The sequence below is a fragment of the Ascaphus truei genome, chromosome 5 (assembly GCF_040206685.1).
Source record: "Ascaphus truei isolate aAscTru1 chromosome 5, aAscTru1.hap1, whole genome shotgun sequence".
Taxonomy (NCBI): Eukaryota; Metazoa; Chordata; class Amphibia; order Anura; family Ascaphidae; genus Ascaphus; species Ascaphus truei.
The window spans coordinates 183,625,855-183,649,709 of record NC_134487.1 but is presented as its reverse complement, the minus strand read 5'-3'; positions in this window follow the sequence as shown (position 1 = coordinate 183,649,709).

Genomic DNA, 23,855 nt, shown 5'->3' with positions numbered 1-23,855 from the left:
GTCTTGGCCCCGGCTATGCTTTGGGAGGCACATAAGGCCTCAATTAGAGGAGACCTTATCTCGATCTCGGCATACAAGAAAAAAAAAAAAATCAAACTCCAAACGGAACTAACAGATAAAATCTCACAACTAGAGCAGCAACATAAACCGACAGCATCCAAAAAGATATTAAAGCAGTTAAACCAAACACGAGCAGCCATTAAACAAACACAATTAGAAGAAGTAGAAAGAGCCCTGAGATGGACAAAACAAAAATTCTTTGATAAAGGAAACAAAGCCGATAAGCTTTTAGCCACTAAATTAAGAGGCATTCGGGTCAAATCACAGATCTCCAAAATCCGTACAAAAACAGGGAGAATCACATATGTTGAAAAAGAAATAGCACAAGAATTTGCTGACTACTACTCGGACTTGTATAACCTACACCCACCAGGCCAAAGCCAAACCCCCTTGGAGGCGATCTCAAGATACCTTGAGCAGTGTAACCTCCCCACCCTCTCGAAGGCCAAATTAGAAAGTCTAAATAGAAACATCTCCCTAGAAGAACTAGCCGAAGCCACAAGCTCCCTCAAGCCAGCAAAAACTCTGGGTCCAGACAGATTCTCTAACACCTATTATAAGACATTCATGCTGACTCTGTCCCCTTACCTGCTCAACATGCTCAACTCCTTCTTACAAGGAGAGCCAATCCCAGCCACCATCACTGCAGCCAATTTAGCCATAATCCACAAAGAGGGGAGAGACCCACTCCTCTGTGGGAATTATAGGCCAATATCCCTACTGAACTCAGATCCCAAAATTTACAGCAAAATATTGGCAAACAGGCTCAACCCCATTCTCCCCCGACTCATTAATACAGATAAAGTAGGTTTTGTGTCTGAAAGACAGGCCTCCGACAACACCCGCAAAATAGTGGATATCATTGACCACGTGCATCTCACAGGTACCAAAGCAATGATCCTGACCCTCGACGCGGAAAAAGCGTTTGCCAGGATCAAATGGTCCTTCCAAGATCAAACAATGTTGAAGTTTGGTTTTAGCGGTCCCTATTTGGAGGGTGTTAGAGCTCTCTACCAAAATCCCACAGCATTTGTAAAAATCTCAGGAGGCCTATCAGAACTAATTACAATCAGAAATGGGACCACACAGGGTTGCCCGCTATCCCCACTTTTATTTGCACTAATAATTGAACCATTGGCAACCAAAATTAGAGAAGAAAAAAGCATCAAGGGGATTTCGATCTCCGAAAAAGAATACAAAATTTCCCTATTCGTGGATGATGTGATCCTGACCCTCGCTGACCCCCACATCTCTCTCCCTAACCTACAAAAGTTACTCCACCAGTTTGGAACAGTGTCTGACTATAAAATCAATATAGACAAGTCAGAATCTCTTAATATATCCCTCCCAGACACAACGTGGAAGCTATTACAAACCAATTATAAATATAAATGGAGCACCACATATATCAAATACCTCAGTATAAGAAGCTCGAGCTCCCACAAATCCCTTTATCAAGACAATTATCCCCCACTATTGGACCAGATTAAGAAAGACTTAGAGTCTTGGAAAAAACTCCAAATATCATGATTTGGGAGAATAGTCTCACTTCTTTCAAACACTCCCCGTAGTTGTCCCACTAGTAGCCATGAAAAATATACAGGCCCTAATGTTCCAATTCATCTGGAACGATAAAAGACAGAGGGTCCCCAGATCGGTCTTGCTATCACCAAAAACAAGAGGGGGTCTGGGGGTCCCCGATGTGGTTAGGTACTATCTAGCAGCCCAGCTGAAGCAAGCCGTAGTTTGGAATTGCGACCCGGCATCCGCCCGCTGGCTCGAGATAGAATCACACTACGCAGCCCCATCCACACTTCAGGTCCTCATGTGGGGAAAAGAGGGAGGACCGAGAAGGCTTGAGCTAGGAGTAATGAGATGCACGTGGAATACTTGGATTAAAAGCAAAGGGAAATATGGCCTGCTAAACACCCCATCACAAATCACCCCTATTTTCAGCAACCCGAACTTCCCGCCCGGGTGCTCCAAAAAGCAATTTGACCAATTTCAGAGTCTTGGAATAAGGCTGGTTGCCGATATGCTGATAAATGGAGAGATCCTGTCCTTTAAAGATGTACGAGACAAGTACCAATCACAACACCTCCATCTATTCAAATACCTACAAATTAGACATTTTCTGATGTCTCTCGCTCAGAACTCCAAATTTCCCCCACCTACCAGATCTGAAAAACTATGCAGTGTAGGCAGGTATCAAAGAGGCCTAATCTTGGAGATTTATAGGGGGATAGAGTCAGCATCAGATCCCCCGACCCACCAATACATGCAAAAATGGTCTGCGGACCTGAACATACAAATTGACAATGAGGAGTGGGAGGATATCTGGGAGATCGCGGCAAAAACCTCAATCTGCACAGTAACTAAAGAAAATATCTACAAGATTCTATTCCAGTGGTTCCTGACCCTGGCTAGACTGAGCTAGATCTTCCCCGGCACATCAGACTTGTGCTGGAGGGGATGTGGTCAAAAGGGGGACATGACCCATATTTGGTGGTCGTGTCCGGAGATTCAGAGGTTCTGGGTAAAGATCCAGACGTTGCTCTACGAGACAACGGGGATCCCTCTCCCCCTAGATCCACTGTCCCTGGTGCTGAGTAAACCGTTCGACGACCTACCCCCACCAATGAGTAGACTGGTCTCGGCAATTCTGACGGCGGCCAGGTGCTCAATAGCAGCAGCCTGGAAGCAGGTCAAAGCCCCGGCAAGAAACACGGTCATAAGACGAGTAGACGAGGTAATGTCAATGGAAAAGCTAACCGCCACGCTGAACAAAAAAATGCCGCAGTTCTGGAACACCTGGGACCCATGGAGAGGCCCCTAAGGCTAGGGATAATGGGAGAATGTGAAAACTGGAATAAGGAGATGAGTCCAGAACCCAAAGGCGGGAGAACTGGACAAACCTCGGAGGACCCCCCCTCCCCCCCCCTCCGTTTGCCTATTCCCCTCCCTATCCCCCCCACACCCACCCACCTCTCAACCCTTACCCCCAAATCTTAAAACAATATGTTGGCCAATATCCACTCAGTTCAATTAAAGTTAAACAGTTATATGTTGTTAACAAAAATTTACCTATACCTGTATATGTCAATGCCAGTAAAAAAGATTGATACAAAAAAATAATGTTGATAACATTTGATAACGTCTTTAGCGTCTTCAGCGAACAAGGTCAATTTACAATGGATCACTGTGGTGGACACAGTTCACTGTTTTTATCTGATTTTTAAACACCTGCAAATTGACATCTGTATATAATTGTACTATCAACTGGATAGTGCAAAGGGAATTCATTTATGCCATCTAGCGGATACGCGAAGAACCGCACCCAAACAAATCAGAATTTAGGTAATTCATAGAAATCAACAGGTGTGATTGGTGTGATTGGCAGCATTTATGGCAGCGTTCACGGAAGAATAACAAGTGAATCCCACGTGGAATACAGTAGACTTTACGAAAACGGCTCAGAGAAATGGTTAGATAGCGGCCGCTATACTTGTTTGCACCTGTGTCTTTTTCTACTTACAGTATATCTATTCATTGTTTTTCCATGTTAGACCAGAGACATTGTGGCTGCACATTTAGACACATTATATCCATACTACTACGTTGCTGCTATTTTGCGCGTCCTCTTGCTTTCTAATATATATATATATATCACACTTATTAAGGTTATGGTGGGTAAAAAAAGTGACAAAAACCCTCCACATTAGAGCATAAAGCAACTGTAAATATTCCTGTATATTCATTTGCATGTCTTAGACAGGTCTGCAACCCTGTCTTTCAACATTATCACCCAGCAAACAGCACTTCAACTGCAGCAAGGGATTCTGGGAAATGACATGCAAATGAGCACACAGTGCCACTTTTTATCTCATGCTCACATTACATGAGCAACCCTTAGTCAATGCATGCTGCTTTAAACACAGCTTTTAAGCAAGGACTTGGGAGATGCAAAGTCAGTTAACCCACTCACAGACATGTTTCAACCTTGATGGGTCTCATAAGTGTGAGGTTGGCTCACTGACATTTGCTCAAATGAGATAAGAGTAGGTAATCACCATAACTATTAAGGTTATGGTGGGTAAAAAAAAGTGACTAAAACCCTCCACAGTAAAGCATAAAGCAACTGTAAATATTCCTGTATATTCATTTGCATATCTTAGACAGGTCTGCAACCATGTCTTTCACCATTATCACCCAGCAAACAGCACTTCCACTGCAGCAAGGGATTCTGGGAAATGACATGCAAATGAGCACACAGTGCCACTTTTTATCTCATGCTCACATTACATGAGCAACCCTTAGTCAATGCATGCTGCTTTAAACACAGCTTTTAAGCAAGGACTTGGGAGATGCAAAGTCAGTTAACCTACTCACAGACATGTTTCAACCTTGATGGGTCTCATCAGTGTGAGGTTGGCTCACTGACATTTGCTCAAATGAGATAAGAGTAGGTAATCACCACGACTATTAAGGTTATGGTGGGTAAAAAAAAGTGACTAAAACCCTCCACAGTAAAGCATAAAGCAACTGTAAATATTCCTGTATATTCATTTGCATATCTTAGACACTTTTTTTTACACACAGTGCCACTTTTTGCTACAAAAACCATTTTTAACAGCTGTCTGTGGGTGGTTTTCTGGGTATGCACCTTAACCCTGGCTGTGCTCAAAGCTGTGACCATGCAGCAAGCTTAAGCCTATAGGAAACCATGTTAAAAAAAAAATTTTAAGCAAAAAGTGGCACTGTGTGCTCATTTGCATGTCATTTCCAAGAATCCCTTGCTGCAGTGGAAGTGCTGTGTGCTGGGTGATGATGGGGAAAGGCGGGGTTGCAGACTTGCCTAAGACCTCAGATGAGCATACAGTTGTATTTACATTTGTGAGAGAGAGAGAGAGAGAGAGAGGGTGAGAGAGAGAGTGCTTCAGAGAGAGAGGGCGTCGGAGAGAAAGGGCATCAGAGAGAGAAGGCATCAGAGAGAGAGAAGGCGTCAGAGAGAGGGCGTCAGAGAGAGAGAGGGCGTCAGAGAGAGAGAGAGGGCGTCAGAGAGAGAGAGGGCGTCAGTGAGAGAGAGGGCATCAGAGAGAGTGAGGGCGTCAGAGAGAGAGAGGGCGACAGAGAGAGAGAGGGCGACAGAGAGAGAGAGAGGGCGACAGAGAGAGATAGAGTGTGACAGAGAGAGAGAGAGGGTGACAGAGAGAGAGAGAGAGGGTGACAGAGAGAGAGAGAGGGTGACAGAGAGAGAGAGAGAGGGTGACAGAGAGAGAGAGAGGGTGACAGAGAGAGAGAGAGAGAGGGTGACAGAGAGAGAGAGGGTGACAGAGAGAGAGAGGGTGACAGAGAGAGAGAGCGTGACAGAGAGAGAGAGGGTGGCAGTGAGAGAGATGGAGAGTGAGAGAGACGGAGGGTGAGAGAGACGGAGGGTGAGAGAGATGGAGGGTGAGAGAGACTGAGAGGGGGAGGGAGAGAGAGAGGGGAAGGAAGAGAGAGAGAGGGGGAGGGAGAGAGAGAGAGGGGGAGGGAGAGAGAGAAAGGGGAAGGGAGAGAGAGAGAGGGGGAGGGAGAGAGAGGGAGAGAGAGAGAGAGGGAGAGAGAGAGGGGGAGGGAGAGAGGGGGAGGGAGAGAGGGGGAGGGAGAGAGGGGGAGGAGAGAGGGGGGGGGACAGAGGGGGAGAGAGTGAGGGAGACACACACACTGGTACACACACACACACACTGGTACCCACACTCACACACACACGTACACACACACACACACACACACACACACACACACACACACACACACACACACACACACACACACACACACACACACACACACACACACACACACACTGGTACACACACACACAGGTACACAATGGTACACACACACACACACACACAGGTACACACTGGTACACACACACACACACACAGACACACACACACACACACACACACACACACCGGTACACACACACAGACACTGGTACACACACAGACACTGGTACACACACACAGACACTGGTACACACACACACAGACACTGCTACACACACACAGACACTGGTACACACACACAGACACACTGGTACACACACACACACACACACACACAGACACACTGGTACACACACAGACACACTGGTACACACACACACACACACACACACACACTGGTACACACACACACACACACTGGTACACACACACACACACACACACACACTGGTACACACACACACACACACACACACACTGGTACACACACACACACTGGTACACACACTGGAGTACAGACAGAGGCAGCCCATCTCCCGCACCAAGGGTGGGGGTGGGGGTGGATATGAGCGCCGGGACGCAAAGGTACAAACTGTCGCACCTCCTCCCCCGGCGGGCATCCACGGGTTCCTGGGGCAGAATGGGGGGACACCGCGCAGCCACCACTGCCCGCTCCCGCGCCCATCTCCCACACCAAGGGGACCGGGGGGCGGAAGGGAGCGCCAGGACAGGTGGCAAAGGATCAAAAACCCACCTCCTATCCCCCCGGGCGGGCAGAGGGGGGGAGACACTGCGCAGAAGAGCCAGGAGCCGCGGGCAGAGACACACACCACGTGTGCTCTGCCGCAGGAAGCGGAAGCCCCGCCCCCAGGCACGCTGTCCCTGCCCCCCCCACGGCACCCTTCCATCCATTCCACATGCTGGGCCTCGGTGAAGGATGATTCTGGGGGGCGGGGCTTAATGCCGTGACGCAGGGGATTGGCCAACAAGGTAGGAAACTGCCGGGGGGGGGGGGGCATTAAAAAAAAAAATACTTACCAGCCGGGCTGCTGCAGTCTCCTCCTCCACGCCGCCGCAGACTCGCGCACCGCAGCTAATTACTCGCGCACAGCGCACCGCAGCTAATTACTCGCGCACAGCGCACCGCAGCTAATTACTCGCGCACCGCCGGCGATGCTAAAAAAAAAAACGGGGACACATGGAGGAAAAACCGGGACATTTCCGGGACACACAGGAAACCGGGACAGCTCTCGAAAAACCGGGACTGTCCCGGCAAAAGGGGGACGGGTGGTCACCCTATAAATAGGGGAACTATAGGTTGACTATTTTGTGGAAAGGTTGTATAATGATGTTGAAAAGAAACGTGGAAGAAAATGTAATACGATGTTGTTTAAAAATGGTTTATTGTAAAAATACCACATTACAATGTATATTTTGGTGACATAAGTGATGTGGGGTGTGTGTCCTGCTAGGGTGTGAGCGGGTGTGAGGCGGCAGGTGGGTGTTAAGTACTGGTGGTGGGTGGGTAGTGAGTGCTGGCTTTGGGTGGGGCTCCCGCTAGGGTGTGAGCGGGTGTGAGGCGCGGGTGTCTGGTGAGTGCGTGCGGCGGCTGGTCAGTGATGACGGTGCATAGGGGTGTGAGTGCGGCGGGTGGGTGTGAGGCGGGAGGCGACGGGTGGGTGGTGAGTGGGTGCGGCAGCTGGTCTGTGATGTCGGTGCATAGGGGCGGGAGGCGGCAGGTGTGTGTCGAGTGTGTCGGTTGGGTGAGAGGCGGCAGGTGTCTGTTGAGTGTAGGCGGCGGCTGTGGGGCACAGGGGTGTGAGGCAGCAGGTGGGTGAAAGGGGGGGTGGCGGGAGTGCGGGCGGTGGGTGGATAAAAGGCAGGAGGGCGGTGGGAGTGCGGGCGGCGAGTGGGTGAAAGGCAGAGGCGGGTGGTGGCGGGTGGGTGAAAGGCAGGGGCGGGCGGGTGGTGGGTGAAAGGCAGGGGCAGTTGGTGGGTGAAAGGCAGGGGCGGGTGGTGGGTGAAAGGCAGGGGCAAGCGGGTGGTGTGTGAAAGGACGGGCGGGTGAAAAGCAAAAGCGGGAGGGTGGAAGGCAGAGGCGGGTGTGCGGGCAGAGGGTGGGTGAAAGGCAGGGTATGGGTGAAAGGCAAGGGAGGGTGGGCGTCAGGTGGGTGAAAGGCAGGGGAGGGCGGGCGTCGGGTGGGTGAAAGACAGAGGCGGGAGGGCACGTGTCGGGTGGGTGAAAGGCAGGGGCGGGAGGCGGGTGGGTTAATTGCGGCGGGTGGGTGAAAAGCAGGGGCGGGAAGGCAGGTGCATGGGGGAAGGTAGGTGCAGGGGGGAAGGCAGGGGCGGGGGGTGGAGGAAGGCAGAGGCAGGGGTGGCGGGGAAGGCAGGGGTTGGGGGAGGGAAGGCGTGGGGGGGAAGGTGTGGGAAGGCGCGGGTGGGAGGGGAAAGCAGGGTCGGGGGGGAATGGCAGGGGTGGGGGGGAAAGAGGGGGGATAGGTAGGAGCGGGGGGGAAGGTGGGGAAGGCAGGGGAGGGGGAAAGGCAGGGGCAAAAGGGGGGTTTCAGTGTGTGTGTAACTGTGTGTGTCAGTGTGTCTGTCACTATGTGTGTGTCACTGTGTGTGTGTCACTGTGTCTGTCACTGTGTGTGTGTTTGAGGGTGGGCAAAAACGGAGCTTGGGGGGTCAAAAACGGAGCTGGGGGGGAGGTCCAAAATGGAGCTGGGGGGAGGGGCAAAAACGGAGCGGAGGGGCAAAAACGGAGCGGAGGGGGAAAACGGAGCTGGGGGGAGGGGCAAAAACGGAGCTGGGGGGAGGGGCAAAAACAGAGATGGGGGCGAGGGGCAAAAACGGAGCTGGGTGGAGGGGCAAAAACAGAGCTGGGGTGGAGGGACAAAAACGGAGCTGGGGGGACAGCCGCTGAGGAGGCAAGTCCGGAGGGGTGAGAGGGAGGAGTGTTGTACTTATTTTTGGTGTCGTGGTCATTGTCTCCAGGGGTGTGTGTGTGTGTGTGTGTTTGTTATGGATGTAATCCGCAGGGTAGGCTCACAAATCTCAGGGCTCACACAGTATGTGGAAGCTTCTGGGTTGTGAGCAGTCCACACAGGTGAGAGTGTGGTGTGTGAGTGGAACAGTGGCTTAGAGTAGACCGGCCAATGAGAGCCGTGGGGGGGCGGGTGGACCGACGGACCAACGGACCAATCAAATGGTCTCTAGACATTCACGACCAAGATATTCAAATTTAAATATATATATATCTAAAAAATAAATAGACAATACCGTTCTGATGCTAACGAAATGCTTTTATTTGTGCAAGCTTTCGAGATACCCTGATCTCTTCTTCCGGCGATGTTACATTGATTAAAGCAAGCAAGAGTTTTTCTTAAAAACAATGCATCTTGGAATGTTATCTGTGACTGAAACCTTTCCCTCCCCCTGTGTAGTATGCGATTTATGACTTGAGGTGTTATATTGTCCCTGAATGTTAGTGATGTAAGAGTGTGTGTGTGTGTATATGTAAATATACATTTATAAGAGCCCACAGAGTAAACCGCGCTTTACAAAAGGTGTGTGTGGAGTGTAAGAGGTTGTTAAATTACTAAAAGTGTGTGTAGATACTATGTGGTCCCTATCGGTATATATTTTGATGGAATTACATGGAGTATTTGTATGTGTAAGAGACAGCTGTGTGTGCATGCATATAGTAAAGTATGAATAGACATGGCCTGTAGCACTCATGGGAAGAGAGATCTCTTGTGTCACTAGTGACTCATGAAACTGCGGTCTTGGTTTAGGCCACCACTAAGTGACTGAAACAGTTGCATAAATTTGTATTCATGCAACCGTCTCTCTTTCGGTGTTCTAAGATTACCGTTGAGTATGGCCACCTTCAGATCGTTCATCTTATGGCCAGAGTCAGAGAAATGTTTGCCTATAGGACTGTCTCTTGTTCTGCATGTGATGCAGGTTAATTCTCGTTTAGACCCTGTCCCGTCTCGCCTATGTAGTAGCAGCCCCCTGGGCATTTCATGCACATGATATGGTACATGACTGTTGCAACAGGTGAACCTTCCTTTGATTTTGTACTCCAGATTCCTGTGTGGTATTTGTATTGTGCCCACTGTGTGGAGCATTGCGCAGGTTTTGCATCTTGCGTCCTGGCATGGTCTTGTCCCGCATTCAGTTGTACTGTTGAATACTTTACTTCTCACCATAATTTTCTTGAGATTATGAGGTTGTCTGTATGATACTAAGGGTGTTTCAAGGAAGACCTGTTGCAGTCTTGTATCTTTCTGGAGAATGGGTTGTAGTTCCCTTGCGATCTTGCGTAGGGCTTCTATGTGTGGGTTATATGTGACCACCAAAGGTACCCTGTTGCTTGTCTGTATTCAAGGAGATCACTTCTTGGTATTCTGGTGGCTTTGTAGATTTGCTGGTCTACAATTATGTGGCTATATCCACGGATTATGAAATCCGATCTCAAGGCTGTAATCCGCTGGCCTCTGTCTGCAGTGTCTGAGCCTATCCAGTTGAATCGTATGGCTTGACTGTAGATGGTTGCATGCTTAGTGTGTGTCGGGTGGAAGCTGTTGTCCCTCAAATAGCTGGCTCTGTCTGTAGGTTTGCGGTACATAGAAATTGGTTGTTCTTTATATTAATGGTGGTGTCTAGGAAATATACTTTGTCCGGGGAATGGGTGAGTTTGAGGTTGATGATCAGGTGGAACGTATTGAAGTTCTCATGGAAATGTAGGAGGTCCTGTTCACCAGAGGTCCAAATCAGGAGGATGTCATCGATGTACCGAAGGTATGTAAGGGGTTTCAAGTGACAGGTGGAAAGAAAGACACTTTCCAGTTTTGCGCAGAACAGATTGGCATATTGTATATATACAGTGTTCGATAAATAGGCATAACCACACGCCCGTGGCGAGTGGATTTAGGCCGCTGGTGAGCCGTGCTGCGGCTTTATGAATTCCCCTGCTCGCGCCAATTTTTTATTTTTTTTTAATAAATAAATAATCCCCCTCCCTGATTAGGTTCACGTGGGGAAGAGGGCCGGCAGGCAGCTCTGGGTTAGCCCCTTCCCCTGATCTCCTCCCCCCCTGCCCCTGATCTCCTCCCCCTGATCTCCTCCCCCTCCTGCCCCCGATCCCCGCTTCCTGCCCGGGGCGGGAGGTAGGCTCAGGGGGTCCCCGCGTGCTGCCCGGGGCAGGAGGTAGGCTGAGGGGGGTCCCCTCTTGCTGCCTGCGGCGGGAGATAGGCAGCGGCGGTGTTCGCCATTGAAGGGGGTGCGGCTAACGCTTTGGGGGTGTGCTGCGGTGCTGCGGCGGCATCCGCTTCGGACCCTGCTGCCGTGCGGGGGCCCCCGCTGCTGTGCGAAGGCCCCCGCTGCCATGTGCAACCCCTGCCTTGCGGGGAAATGTGTGTGTGTGAGTATGTGTATGTTAGTGACAGAGGGTGAGTGAGTGTGTATGTATTACAGTGTGAGACAGTGACTGTGTGTGTGTGTGTGACTGACTGAGTGACTGTGTGTGTGTGTGTGTGTGTGTGTGTGTGTGTGTGTGTGTGTGTGTGTGTGTGTGTGTGTGTGTGTGTGTGTGTGTGTGTGTGTGTGTGTGTGTCTGAGTGTGTGTGTGTCTGAGTGTGTGTGTGTGTGTGTGTGTGTGTGTGTGTGTGTGTGTGTGTGTGTGTGTGTGTGTGTGTGTGTGTGTGTGTGTGTGTGTGTGTGTGTGTGTGTGTGTGTGTGTATGTCTGTGAGTGAGTGTGTGTGTGTCGGTGAGTGTGTGTGTGTGTGTCTGTGAGTATCTGTGAGTGTCTGTGAGTGTGAGTGTCTGTGAGTGTCTGTGAGTGTGAGTGTCTGTGAGTGTGAGTGTCTGTGAGTGTGAGTGTCTGTGTGTGTCACCCTCTCCCTGTGTCACCCTCTCCCTGTGTCACCCTCTCCCTGTGTCACCCTCTCCCTTTCCCTGTCGCTCTCACCCTCTCCCTGTCACCCTCACCCTCTCCCTGTGTCACCCTCACCCTCTCCCTGTCACCCTCTCCCTGTCGCCCTCTCCATTTTGCCCTCTTCCTGTCGCCCTCACCCTCTCCCTGTCGCCCTCACCCTCTCCCTGTCGCCCTCTCCCTGTCACCCTCACCCTCTCCCTGTCACCCTCATCCTGTTGCCCTCACCCTATCCCTGTCGCCCTCACCCTTTCCCTGTCACCCTCACCCTTTCCCTGTCGCCCTCACCCTTTCCCTGTCGCCCTCACCCTTTCCCTGTCACCCTCACCCTTTCCATGTGGCTTCACCCTTTCCCTGTCGCCCTCACCCTTTCCCTGTCACCCTCACCCTTTCCCTGTCGCCCTCACCCTTTCCCTGTCGGCCTCACCCTTTCCCTGTGGCTTCACCCTTTCCCTGTTGCTCTCACCCTTTCCCTGTCGCCCTCACCCTTTCTCTGTCGCCCTCACCCTTTCCCTGTCGCCCTCACCCTCTCTCTGTCACCCTCACCCTCTCTCTGTCGTCCTCACCCTCTCTCTGTCGCCCTCACCCTCTCTCTGTCGCCCTCACCCACTCTCTGTCACCCTCTCCCTCTCTCTGTCTCTCTCTGTCTCTCTCTGTCTCTGTCTTTCTCTGTCTCTCTCTGTCTCACTCTGTCTGTCTCTCTCTCTCTCTCTCTCTCTCTCTCTCTCTCTCTCTCTCTCTATCTGTCTCTTTCTCTCTCACCCACTCTCTCTCTCACCCACTCTCTCTCTCTCTCTGTCTCTCTCTCACCCACACTCTCTCTCTCACACTCTGGATCCCTTATTTATGCTATATATCTTAACTGCCCTATACCTACACTGAAATAACCAATACTGCTTTCTTCCAGATCTAACTCTCGAGCTTCACACGGAAGACATCGGAATCCCACCTAAACAAGAAGACAGGTAAGGAACACCTTGCCTCCAATGTATAACATTGCGGGAATGAGGGTACCTGAACATTGATGGACTGCGGGTCAGGTAAGATCCCAGGCAAGATTGCTGCTTTAGATTTTGTGACGCGAGGGCATCCAGGAACTAGTTATGGGGTTCAGGAAACTAGTCATTCACATCTGGCTTTTTTTTCTAAATACAACATTTACACACACACACACACACACACACACACACACACACACACACACACACACACACACACACACACACACACACACACACACACACACACACACACACACACACACACACACACGTAACAAGGACTAATTGTAGTATATTGTAATACAATAAATAAACTAATGTCAAAAACAAATGTTGTTCTTACTAGGAATGTATTCTTTTTTTTTTTTTAAAAAGCGGGTCTGGGGGCGGGGCTAGGGGTGGGGCTAGTTGGCGAGTAGATTTTTTGTTCGGCGAGTAGATTTTTGGGTGATTTGTCGACCACTATATTTATATATATATACTGCTCCGGCAGCTTTTATTCGAAGTAATCACCTGCTTGTATCTGTCATGTTCCTGGAATGCCACGCTGTTCACCCGGAGCATGCCGGGCTCCCAGCCAGGGTCATGCCCGGCTGACGCGCGGTTGATGTGTTTATTGATAATGGTTCGGATTTTAATAGGCTGCAATGCTTCGCGTGTCCGCCAGATGGCATAAATTCATGATTTGTAATGCGCCGAATCAGTAATGTGTCGGCTTGCAGGTGTTTAGTTTAAAAAAGATACCGTACCACAGTGTGCTATTGTAACTTGGCCTTGGCCTTGAGACTGAAGGAAGAGGTTGCAAAAATGTATCAATTTAGGCTTTTCATATTAAAGAAAGACAAAGACCAGTTTCAGTTACAGTATTCTCCAGAGACCCACCCGCCATGAGTGTTCAAGTGCAGCCCGCTTTCCAAAAACCTGACAGAAGTTACGCGTATTTGATATGGGCCGCGATTAATGCAACAGATGATAAGATGGCAACAGTTGCTCAAATTTATCAGTATTTTATCGAAAACTAGGACTTTTACAAATTTTCGCCAACTCCTCATACGTGGAAGCGTGCAATAAGGAAAAGGTTATGTAGTGACCCCTGTTTTCACCGTATTGAGCCCCAATTCGTTGGAGGGTATTGGTGTGTGTCACCGGATTTTTCCCGTATCTATGATCATGGAGGCGGCAAAAGGCAAAGGGTCATGTTAAAACCAACTAAGAAGCGACAGTCGCTGCCAAGCAATGCACCAGCACCAGCACCAGCACCGGCTTCCAATGACGGTCCCACTATCAGTGACAACCCTGAGCCTGAGGCTGAGCTGGATTTGGCGTGCAGTTTTGATGAAGCTTGCATGTACCTAAGCGATTTCCAGCCTCACCTGCTGACTACAGGTGGACTAGTCCCGCTGCCAACTATCGACGTGGATGATGAAGAAAGCTGGACTGGCAGTGGACCGGCGCCGGCGCAAGCTGAATGGAAATTCAATGGTGAGTACTGTCTTGTTGCCATATTATTTTGGTGGGGCTGGCTGGGTACTTCTTTAGGGGGCTGACCATTACTGTACATTAAAACTTTTCTTTTTTTTTCCTCAGAAAAGAAAACGGCTAATGGGGGGATTTCGATGGGTAATATTGTACTGTATGCTGATGTTTTCCGGCCGTACAGTATACTGTGTAATAAACCCGAATAAATAAAACTATGCATTTATTCTAAATGTTCAGTATCGTGTCATTATTTGTCTTCCACAGTATACTGTACAGTGGTATACAGTGCCTAACATCTATGGGCAAAAAGAATTTTGTTCTTAGGTGCCCTAGAACAGAAGTTCCCACGCCAATTGCCCGTAAACTTGAACGCGGCCCTAAGTAGTTCCCTCGCCAATTGCGCGAATATAATGTAAAATAATCCGTTCTGTGGGTCTGAGCGGGTTGAAATTTACCTGGTCCTCATGCGGGAGGACCCTTGCCATAGGGGCAAAATATCAGCCTTCCAAGACCCCCGGAACCGGAGATACAAAAAGACAGTTTAAAAGCACATTACCAAAGTGGCTTTTTTTCTGCTATGCAAGTCAATGGCAGAAACCTGAACTTTAACATCACCCTGACTCCGTTCTGTTGCCACGAGAGGGTCGCAATTTGCCATGCAATCCTGCCACAACTAGAACTACATGGTGACTGAATCTGAGCCCTCTAGGTCGAACAGAACCGAAGTTGTGGGTTCCGGGTTTCTGCTCATTCTGACTTAGCCGGTTCAAAGCTTTCTCCGCCACTGCGCTCAATGGTAGGACCCTCCTCGCCGGCGTGACCCTTTCTCGCCGCCATTACTGCTCGGACCCTGTTGGGGTCAAGTGAGGGGGTTCCTAACATCTAGGGGCAAAATGAATTTTATTTCTAGGCGCCCTAGAACAGAAGTTCCCACGCCAATGGACCATAGTTCCCACGCCAATTGCCGTAGTTCCTACGCCAATTGCGCGACCAGCCAGTTAAAAAACAGTGCAGCAAGCCTCTACAGTACATTTGTTACACTGGCAAAGGAGCAAATAGAAACAATGTGAGGCATTTCAACATGGTCTTTTATTGGTGGAGTCAGTACAAAAACAACAAAACAAAACAAAACATTTTTGGTGCATGGGGCAAAGGGAGTTAAAGTGACATTTTAAGTAACATCTCCTTTATTAAAGGAACCCAGTACTGTATACAGTACAGTACAGTGGGATGGTGCGCAACACTGTCAGTCAGACCTGCACCAGTTCAGTCCTAGAGGGCAGCAAACAGGGCAGGTTTTCAGGGCAACGTTGAAAACCGTGCCTGTTTGCGGCCCTCAGGGACTGGAGTTGTGCATGTCCTGTGAAAAAAAACACACATCAACATCTCCTTTGTTTAAGTACAGCAGGTACTGTAGGGCAAAACATGTACAGTACAATACAGTTCAGCACAACAGTATGGTCTCACTGACAGTCCTCCACATTGTCCATCCATGGCCGATTCCTTGCATGGCGCAAAACGCCATTAATGCAGTCTCTAACGCCTTTCATTGCAGGATCTGTAACTGGATAAAAGCGCCGCATTTCTTCCACAATGTTTTTTCTTAAATTGGCAGGAAGGGCCTTTTTAACGCGATTTCCTTCATAGTTCACTTTGAACACCCACTCGCAGTACAACGTGTAGGGAACATGGTGCTTAAAAATGATCAAGGCATACTTGTGGGGTACACCAGCACTCATCACCCTATACTTCTCCCTGAGCCCCGGTGGCAGATCGCACAGGGTGATGTCGGGCACTGTTTCGATGCGAGCCGGTGTAGGTCTTTTGGGAACGGGTGTGCTTGAGGCGACGGGCGATGGTAGGATGTCTGGGAGGAAGCTTTCCTCCGGTCGTGGTCGCCGTGTTGTCTCCTGCCGTGGTTTTGACGGGGTTGTCATGTCCTCCTCAACGGCATACATGTACACTACATCTTCTGTTGGAGGGGGTGCACTTGGTGAAGGAAGGGGGTCGAAGGTCCCATTCATCACATCCATGTCACCCTCCTGCTCCGGCGTCGGGGAAACAGGGGCATTAGCACCGAGCAAATAATGTATGCCCGCAATGTCAGCCTCTATCTTCTCCATCCGTTGATCCATCCGTTGCTCCATTTGTAGCATCCGTTGCTCCACATTTAACATGGTCTCCAGAAGCAGATCTATCTTTGCCAGCACAATAGAATTCCCGGGGAGATCCATACTTATCCCATTCAGCATTCGGTCCAATGAGCTGCTTCTTGTGCATGGCGTCTGGACATCTGGGGGGATGGGTGCAATGAAAGATGAGATGGGGGTTCCATGGAGAGAAGCGGCATTGATGGAGAGTGGAGGAGTTGACCTGTGGATACCCGGTAGAGGAGAAGTGGCAGCGTCGTCGAAGAGGGATGGAGAAGGCGACCTTTGGATTTCCGGGTGAGAAGCAGAGTCGTCTAAGCACAAAGGAGACAGTGACCCGTCGTCAGATGGAACCGGAGAAGATTTGGGTGGAGAAGACGGGATGAAGATTTCCGGGACAGCTACAGCAGAGTCGTCGAAGCATATGTGAGGAAGTGGTTTGCGGGTCCGATGGCTTGGCTGCCATTCGTTCTGCGTCGAGATTACATCACCGTATATCTTCTTCACATAATGAGGCTTACGTCTAAGAAAACCCTTAACCTTTGGGGTCAGCAGAAGGTTTTCTTTATTGGCCTTAGCCTGTCGCTTTGCCCTTGGCGTGGAAACGGCTCCTGCCTTTCGCTTTTGCAGCATGACAGGCACGGCAGAGATGAGTGGGTTCTTGCGTCTATAGAACCAGGGATGCTCCATGGAAGCAGGTGGCACAATGCAGTACAGTATCTGGACAAGGGCAAGTTCAGATAAAGATCCTGGAGTAGTGGCCTATGCAAAGTGTGTGACCTTTTATGCATGGCGGCCAGGTACAGGTGTTGAAAGTGGGCGTACTCTAATGTGAGTCATTACCGTATAAATACACCATCCATTTTGTGGATTCACTGCACATAGAATACACATCGACTAAACATCGAATATACATTCTTGTGTTTGTATTTCTTTCCACTCGCAGCAATGCCTGTTAAAAAGATTTCAAAGGATCTCAGCATGCGAATTAAGGAGATGTACAGGAGCGGACACCGAATTGCTGCTATCCAATGCTGGTTAGCTACTTCTGGCCTTGTTGTGCCATTAAACACCTTGAGCTATCATGCACACGGACAAAATAGAGACCGGAAAAAGGCACCAAGGGTAACAAACGCGTAAGTATATTTATAAAACTTAACAAAAAAAAATATAGAAAACTGTACTGTACATCTACAGTACAGTTCTGTATCTACTGTAATACTGTTGTTATTTCTGTTGATTTATATTATAACATACAGTAGTTTGTCTATTTATATTTATAGTACAGCAGTATACAATTTTGTATATTTCAATTAATCTTACAACGATATATACTGTATAGGATGTACTGTATATTTATATTTATATTACAACAGTATATTTATTTTGTATATTAATATTTATAGTACAACAGTATATATATTTTGTCTATTTATATTTATAGTACAGCAGTATACATTTTTTGTATATTTCAATTAATCTTACAACGGTATATACTGTATAGGATGTACTGTATATTTATATTTATATTACAACAGTATATTTATTTTGTATATTAATATTTATAGTACAACAGTATATATATTTTGTCTATTTATATTTATAGTACAGCAGTATACATTTTTTGTATATTTCAATTAATCTTACAACGGTATATACTGTATAGGATGTACTGTATATTTATTTTTATATTACAACAGTATATTTATTTTGTATATTAATATTTATTGTACAGCAGTATACATTTGTTGTATATTTCAATTAATCTTACAACGGTATATACACCAGTAGGATGTATATTTATATTACAACAGTATATTTATTGTGTATATTTATAGTACAGCAGTCTATATTTTTTGTATATTTCAATTTATTTAATATTACAACATTATATTTACAGTATATACATTTTATATTGCTGCATATTAATAAAACAATATATTTTCTTTACATTGTAGGGAGACAACTCTTCTGGTGGACAAAATAAGTGAGGGGAATGATGAGAGGAGTGCATTAAGGGTTAAAAACACTCTGCAGGAAAAGCACAATCTGACTGTATCCGAGACCAGAAGATGAGACGCAGCATTGGATGGAAATATGGACGTGTGAGGTTAGTACTGGACAGTACAGGAGGTAAAAGTGTTGTTTAGCAAACTGTACTGCACTGTGCCGCTAAAAAAATTTTTTATTCCTTGTCATTACAGAGTGTACCCCATGATACGGGATGCAAACAAAATCAAAAGAGTGCTCTAGGCCCAGGCATGGATCGACAGCGGGGAGACTTTCCACGATTGCATCTTCACTGATGAGTCTACTGTGTCGCTGGAGAGATTTGCATGATTTGCGTTCCACAAAAAAGGCCGCTTATCTTTGAAGCCGCGGCCAAAACACCCTGTGAAGCTGCATGTGTGGAGTGCCATTTCTAGGCGTAGACCGGGATGCATTGTCATCTTTGAAGGTAAAATTTATCAAATATAATGTCGCCTAATGCACTGTACTTGACTAGTGTTGCCTTACCGTATGCACTGTACTGTACTATTGTGCAGTTTTTTGAGCACTTTTCTTTTCTTGCTATAAGAATCATGAATAAAGCTTTCTTCCAAGACAACATTGTGCCCGAGATGCAATACATCACACGCGACTTCCCCAATGGTCACCGCTTCTACCAGGACAACGATCCCAAGCACACTGATTCAACGGCGCATATCCTTGAGCGCGGCATCAACTGGGTGAAGACGCCAGCGGAGTAAGTGCAGTAGACCGTGTCCCATTTTTGTTCCCCACTGTTTTTAGCTCTTAAACCAATTGTCCTTTCTTTCCAATGACAGGTCGCCAGACTTCAATCCGATCGAAATGGTCTGGCATCAGCTGAAGGACCATATCCGGAAAGTGGCGAAACCCTCCAAAAAGGACGAGTTGTTGAAAGGCATACTGAGTTTTTGGAACGATGTACTCACCGTGGAACGCTGCAATAAATATATAGACCATATTGCCACTGTGTTGCCCATTGTCATCGCGCGTAATGGGCAAGCATCAGGAAAGTAGTACTGTGCTGTAGTATTGTAAGTACAGTATGTTACAGGTAAGTATGGCACAGATTTTTTCTTTCCAGATAGTAAGAGTATACAGTAGTTAGTTTTTTCTTTACAGAGAGAGCAGCACCAGCCATCAGGTTACAGTACATAGAATTTAACAGTAGTCAGAGTATACAGTAGTTCCAGTACAGTATACAGTACACTAGTTTGACAGTACTACAGTAACTGCCTACTAACTGCCCCATTTTTTTTCTTTCCAGAGAAAGCTGCACCAGCCACCTACAGTAGTTCTGCCATAATACAGTACAGTAACTGCACTAATTTTTGGTTTTCTTGTCGTTCCAGGAAAAACGGTGGCCTAGGGGGATGGGGATGTTGTGTCCAGTCAAATCTGCTTGTACAGTGAAATGTACAGTATATAAACAGCAGCAATGATGTACACAAAACCTCTCCTCTCTCAATGAATTTCAGTACTGTACTGCAGACAGAATGAGGAAAAGATAAAGACTGGTTATCCAATTTCAAGCTGCCAAAATAACTTAATAAAGACTGCATTACTGTATGTATTATTCCTGATTATTTTTATATTTGTATTTTTTGGTTCCTGATGAAATAAATAAATATTTATTCACTTTCCTGCGAATCATAATCATTGACAGCCACCCCTACAGTGCACCAATGAATTATTTTATTTATTTATTTATAAAATATTTTACCAGGATTTATATATTTTTATTTTAAAGATATTAAAGAATGTACTGTATTGTATTAAAAACAGTGACTGTAAACCATAGTGACTGACAAATATTTTCACACCCTGATGAAATACTGTCTCAGTGTACTGTCAATTCTCACAGTGCTGTGCACATCAGATTTACATTTCAAATTCGACAGGGGTTTTTCCAAAGCATTACCGTTCAAACAACAGGCCTCTAAGGGTTGGGGGAGGGGGATGGTGTGATTAGAAGCAGGCGTGCTGAGTGTTTGTAGCTCGGCTATGGGCAGATTAAGAACACAATGGCAATATGCAGCAGATCAACGACCCAGTGGAGAGAGGGGGATGTTACTGTAGGCTAGGGTGACTCAGCCGATTGACGCTTGGCTAGGGAGGGATTAAAAACTCTGGAGGTGTGTGGCTGAAATACTGTACTGTAGTTAACAGCAGTGTAATTTCAAAAGGCAGTTCATCATAATAATTTGATGAATAAACCCCCAAAGACAACCCCAAAATACAGTACATAAAAAGCAAGTCACTTTAACTCCCTGTGCCCCATGCGCCAAAAATGTTTTGTGGCAGGCAGAAGAATTTAATAAAGGCTGCAGCATGTATTATTGTGTATGGATGGTTAGAATTGCTGTGCACTTTAAATGTTTCAACATTGTACAGTATTTGTAAATAGATGTTTTTGTACTGACTCCACCAATAAAAGATCATGTTGAAATGCCTCACATTGTTTCCATTTGCTCCTTTGCCAGTGTAACAAATGTACTGAAGAGGCTTGCTGCACTGTTTTTTAACTGGCTGGTCGCGCAATTGGCGTAGGAACTACGGCAATTGGCGTGGAACTAGGTCCATTGGCGTGGGAACTTCTGTTCTAGGGCGCCTAGAAATAAAATTCATTTTGCCCCTAGATGTTAGGAACCCCATCACTTGACCCCAACAGGGTCCGAGCAGTAATGGCAGCAAGAAAGGGTCACGCCGGCGAGGAGGGTCCTACCATTGAGCGCAATGGCGGAGAAAGCTTTGAACCGGCTAAGTCAGAATGAGCAGAAACCTGGAACCCACAACTTCGGTTCTGTTCGACCTAGAGGGCTCAGATTCGGTCACCATGTAGTCCTAGTTGAGGCAGGACTGCATGGCAAATTGCGACCCTCTCGTGGCAACAGAACGGAGTCAGGGTGATGTTAAAGTTCAGGTTTCTGCCATTGACTTGCATGGCAGAAAAAAGCCACTTTGGTAATGCGCTTTTAAACTGTCTTTTTGTACCTCCGGTTTCAGGGGTCTTGGAAGGCTGATATTTTGCCACTATAGACTTACAGTATATACAGGATTTATATATTTTTATTTTAAAGATATTAAAGAATGTACTGTATTGTATTAAAAACATGTGACTGTAAACCATAGTGACTGACAAATATTTTCACACCCTGATGAAATACTGTCTCAGTGTACTCTCAATTCTCACAGTGCTGTGCACATCAGATTTACATTTCAAATTCGACAGGGGTTTTTCCAAAGCATTACCGTTCAAACAACAGGCCTCTAAGGGTTGGGGGAGGGGGATGGTGTGATTAGAAGCAGGCGTGCTGAGTGTTTGTAGCTTGGCTATGGCGGATTAAGAACACAATGGCAAAATGCAGCAGATCAACGACCCAGTGGAGAGAGGGGGATGGTACTGTAGGCTAGGGTGACTCAGCCGATTGACGCTTGGCTAGGGAGGGATTAAAAACTCTGGAGGTGTGTGGCTGAAATACTGTACTGTAGTTAACAGCAGTGTAATTTCAAAAGGCAGTTCATCATAATAATTTGATGAATAAACCCCCAAAGACAACCCCCAAATAAAGTACATAAAAAGCAAGTCACTTTAACTCCCTGTGCCCCATGCACCAAAAATGTTTTGTGGCAGACAGAAGAATTTAATAAAGGCTGCAGAATGTATTATTGTGTATGGATGGTTAGAATTGCTGTGCACTTTAAATGTTTCAACATTGTACAGTATTTGTAAATAAATGTTTTTGTACTGACTCCACCAATAAAAGACCATGTTGAAATGCTTCACATTGTTTCCCTTTGCTCCTTTGCCAGTGTAACAAATGTACTGTAGAGGCTTGCTGCACTGTTTTTTAACTGGCTGGTCGCGCAATTGGCGTAGGAACTACGGCAATTGGCGTGGGAACTAGGTCAATTGGCGTGGGAACTTCTGTTTTAGGGCACCTAGAAATAAAATTAATTTTGCCCCTAGATGTTAGGAACCCCCTCACTTGACCCCAACAGGGTCCGAGCAGTAATGGCGGCGAGAAAGGGTCACGCCGGCGAGGAGGGTCCTATCATTGAGCGCAATGGCGGAGAAAGCTTTGAACCGGCTAAGTCAGAATGAGCAGAAACCATGTTAAAAATGTTTTTTGAAGCAAAAAGTGGCACTGTGTGCTCATTTGCATGTCATTTCCCAGAATCCTTGCTGCAGTGGAAGTGCTGTGTGCTGGGTGATAATGGGGAAAGGCGGGGTTGCAGACCTGCCTAAGACATGCAGATGAGCATACAGTTGTATTTACATTTATATATATACTAGCTGAGAGACCCGGCGTTGCCCGGGATGTAAATGCGTAATAGGTAGTATTATTTATAAATCGTGGAACAATAGATGACTATTTGTTGTAAAGGTTGGATAATAATGTTGAAAAGAAAGATGGAATAAAATGTAATACGATGTTGTTTAAAAATGGTTTATTGTAAACACACCACAGTACAATGTATATTTTGGTGACATAACAGATGTAAAAATGTGAGGCGTGTATCCTGCTAGGGTGTGAGGCGGCGGGTGGCGGTTGTCATAATTTATGTATGTGCATGCCCCCCCCCCTCCGGGCGTCCGTCCCCCGCTGGTTCGGCGGGTGGTCGCTCCCTCGTTCCCCGTGACTCGCCCCCCCCCCCCGTTCCCCGTGATTTGCGGCTCGCCCCCCCGTGACTCGTGGCTCGCCCCCCCCGTTCCCCGTGACTCGCCCCTCCCCCCGTTCCTCGTGACTCGCGCTCCCCCCCCCCCCCCGGCGCCCGCTTTCCCCCGATGTGCCGTCCGGCTGAGTGAGGCGTGTGCAGGCGGCGGCAGGAAGCGCCTGTGTGTTCCTGTGTGTTCCTGTGTGGGGCCTGTGCGGGGCCTGTGTGGGCCGGAGGCGCGATGCTCCGCGCCTGAAATAGGAGAGTTACTGGCAGTGCTGTGACTTACCTGAGGCTGAGGCGGGACGCGCAGTGACTTACCTGAGTGGGAGGTAGCGCCGGGGAGGTAAGGGAGCGGCTGGGGTAGGAGGGCCGCGCTTCCCCTCCATCTGGAGCCGGTGCAAGGTGGCGCACGTGATGGGGGACGGGGGGACGGACAGAGGGAGGGGGAGTGTGTGTGTGTGTGTCCTGTTTGTCTATCTGTGTCCTGTCTGTGTATCTCAGTGTGTGTGTGTGTGTGTATCTTTGTGTATGTGTGTGTGTGTGTATCTTTGTGTATGTGTGTGTGTGTGTATCTTTGTGTGTGTGTGTGTGTCCTGTCTGTATATGTGTGTCCTGTCTGTGTATCTCAGTGTGTGTGTATCTTTGTGTGTGTCTCAGTGTCCTGCCTGTGTGTGTCTCCGTGTGTGTGTGTATCTCTGTGTGAGTGTATGTGTGTGTCCGGCCAATGAGAGGTGTGCGGGGGCGGGCCAAGGGAGC